Genomic DNA, 3,429 nt, shown 5'->3' with positions numbered 1-3,429 from the left:
CAGACCGACAACGGAGTTCGGAAAGCCCGCACAAATTCATCTTAAATCCTCATATAGGACTTCCGAGAGCTCTTTGAAAGGTATTCTATTTGAAAACGCTTACCACCCTCAAAGTCGCACTTTTCTGGGCATTTTTAAAGTGTGACCGTTGTCTGAAAATGTTCTGAAAATCGTGTCCCCGAAAATCTCCGGGTACCCCGCCAACCTCCCCTGCCAACAATTGCAACCGTAAGGTCGGGCGGTAGGCCTACCGTCCAGGAGGCCCCAAAGCCCGCAAAACGCCATTTTGCCATTTTCTCATCGGGACTTCCGAGGGGAACTCATTAACGAGCTCCAGGAGTGGTATGCCAGAAATTGCAACTTGACCCGTCGCCGGGCACACCCGCTAGTCTCTGCGGGAATACCCCCACCGGGTGCCGGGTAAAGGCCTCGGATCTGACCTCATGGACTTCCGTCTGCGCACGGATTTTGCTCTCGCGGGCCCAAGAGCCACTTTCCACGGCCTACCAACGCAATCCGAAGTGCATTGGCCAACCATTACAACGGGAAACACTTTGCCTCTCCACCAGAGACTAAGTCCAATTGGTTAACCATTTCTCAGGAAAACACTTTGCCTCTCTGCCTGGGACTTAAGTCCAATTGGTTAACCATTTCTCATGGCCGCAATTTGCCTGCCGTTCAGAGACCAAGTCCAATTGGTTAACCATTTCTCTTGAAAACACTTTGCCTCTCCGCCAGAGACTAAGTCCAATTGGTTAACCATTTCTCAGGAAAACGCTTTGCCTCTCTGCCAGAGACTAAGTCCAATTGGTTAACCATTTCTCTTGAAAACACTTTGCCTCTCTGCCAGAGACTAAGTCCAATTGGTTATCCATTTCTCGTGAAAACACTTTGCCTCTCTGCCAGAGACTAAGTCCAATTGGTTAACCATTTCTCAGGAAAACACTTTGCCTCTCTGCCAGAGACTAAGTCCAATTGGTTAACCATTTCTCGTGAAAACACTTTGTCTCTCCGCCAGAGACTAAGTCCAATTGGTTAATCATTTCTCAAGGCCACAATTTGCCTGCCGTTCAGAGACCAAGTCCAATTGGTTAACCATTTCTCTTGAAATCACTTTGCCTCTCTGCCAGAGACTAAGTCCAATTGGTTAACCATTTCTCTTGAAAACACTTTGCCTCTCTGCCAGAGACTAAGTCCATTTGGTTAACCATTTCTCTTGAAAACACTTTGTCTCTCCGCCAGAGACTAAGTCCAATTGGTTAACCATTTCTCGTGAAAACACTTTGTCTCTCCGCCAGAGACTAAGTCCAATTGGTTAACCATTTCTCTGGAAAACACTTTGCCTCTCTGCCAGAGACTAAGTCCAATTGGTTAACCATTTCTCAGGAAAACACTTTGCCTCTCTGCCAGAGACTAAGTCCCATTGGTTAACCATTTCTCGTGAAAACACTTTGTCTCTCCGCCAGAGACTAAGTCCAATTGGTTAATCATTTCTCAAGGCCACAATTTGCCTGCCGTTCAGAGACCAAGTCCAATTGGTTACCCATTTCTCTTGAAAACACTTTGCCTCTCTGCCAGAGACTAAGTCCAATTGGTTAACCATTTCTCTTGAAAACACTTTGCCTCTCTGCCAGAGACCAAGTCCAATTGGTTAACCATTTCTCGTGAAAACACTTTGCCTCTCTGCCAGAGACTAAGTCCAATTGGTTATCCATTTCTCTTGAAAACACTTTGTCTCTCCGCCAGAGACGAAGTCCAATTGGTTAACCATTTCTCTTGAAAACACTTTGCCTCTCTGCCAGAGACTAAGTCCAATTGGTTAACCATTTCTCGTGAAAACACTTTGCCTCTCTGCCAGAGACTAAGTCCAATTGGTTAATCATTTCTCTTGAAAACACTTTGCCTCTCTGCCAGAGACTAAGTCCAATTGGTTAACCATTTCTCGTGAGAACACTTTGCCTCTCTGCCAGAGACTAAGTCCAATTGGTTCACCATTTCTCTTGAAAACACTTTGTCTCTCCGCCAGAGACTAAGTCCAATTGGTTAACCATTTCTCTGGAAAACACTTTGCCTCTCTGCCAGAGACTAAGTCCAATTGGTTAACCATTTCTCTTGAAAACACTTTGCCTCTCTGCCAGAGACTAAGTCCAATTGGTTAACCATTTCTCGTGAAAACACTTTGCCTCTCTGCCAGAGACGAAGTCCAATTGGTTAACCATTTCTCAGTGGCACACCGAGGGCAATCTGTAACGTCTCGCGGGCCCGGGGGCCCCTTTGCACGGCCTGCCAATGCAATCCGAGGCGCACTGTCCTTCGTTTGGTTAACCATTTCTCAGGGGCACACCGAGGGCACCCTGCATTGTCTCGCGGGCCCGGAGGCCACTTTGCACGGCCTGCCAATGCAATCCGAGGTGCTTCGCCCTTGGCCGCCTTCCCGGCCGGCTTCGGGACGTTTCGGGGGCTCTCACCGGGGCAAATCCGGTCCCCCGGGCGATTAGGAGGCCTCCCCGGGCAGGCCCGGGCTTCAGGCCGCCGCTTTTCCATCCCGGCCGAAAGAGGCGAAAAATGCCGAAAATGGCCAAAAATGGCCGCCGGCAGGGCCTGTCGGTCGGTTTGGCGGCAGCCTGGGTCGGTCCCTGCAGACCTGGAGGCTCGAGAAGGTTTTTGGCGATGTCGACCGATTCTCGATTTGCCACCTCCTACTATTCTGCAGGTACCCCGCCAACCTCCCCTGCCAACAATTCCAACCGTAAGGTCGGGCGGTAGTCCTACCGTCCAGGAGGCCCCAAAGCCCGCAAAACGCCATTTTGCCCTTTCCTCATCGGGACTTCCGAGGGGAACTCATTAACCAGCTCCAGGAGTGGCATGCCAGAAAATGCAACTTGACCCGTCGCCGGGCAGATTCGCTACTCTCTGCGGGAATACCCCCACCGGGTGCCGGGTAAAGGCCTCGGATCTGACCTCATGGACTTCCGTCTGTGCACGGATTTTGCTCTCGCGGGCCCAAGAGCCACTTTGCCCGGCCTGCCAATGCAACCCGAGGTCCATTGTCCTCATTGGTTAACCATTTCTCGTGAAAACACTTTGCCTCTCTGCCAGAGACGAAGTCCAATTGGTTAACCATTTCTCGTGAAAACACTTTGTCTCTCCGCCAGAGACTAAGTCCAATTGGTTAACCATTTCTCAGGGGCTCACCGAGGGCAATCTGTAACGTCTCGCGGGCCCGGGGGCCCCTTTGCACGGCCTGCCAATGCAATCCGAGGCGCACTGTCCTTCGTTTGGTTAACCATTTCTCAGGGGCACACCGAGGGCACCCTGCATTGTCTCGCGGGCCCGGAGGCCACTTTGCACGGCCTGCGAATGCAATCCGAGGTGCTTCGTCCTTGGCCGCCTTCCCGGCCGGCTTCGGGACGTTTCCGGGGCTCTCAC

Source organism: Cetorhinus maximus, unplaced genomic scaffold (genome assembly GCF_964194155.1).
Source record: "Cetorhinus maximus unplaced genomic scaffold, sCetMax3.hap1.1 HAP1_SCAFFOLD_3222, whole genome shotgun sequence".
Lineage (NCBI taxonomy): Eukaryota > Metazoa > Chordata > Chondrichthyes > Lamniformes > Cetorhinidae > Cetorhinus > Cetorhinus maximus.
This window is presented reverse-complemented; position numbering follows the sequence as displayed.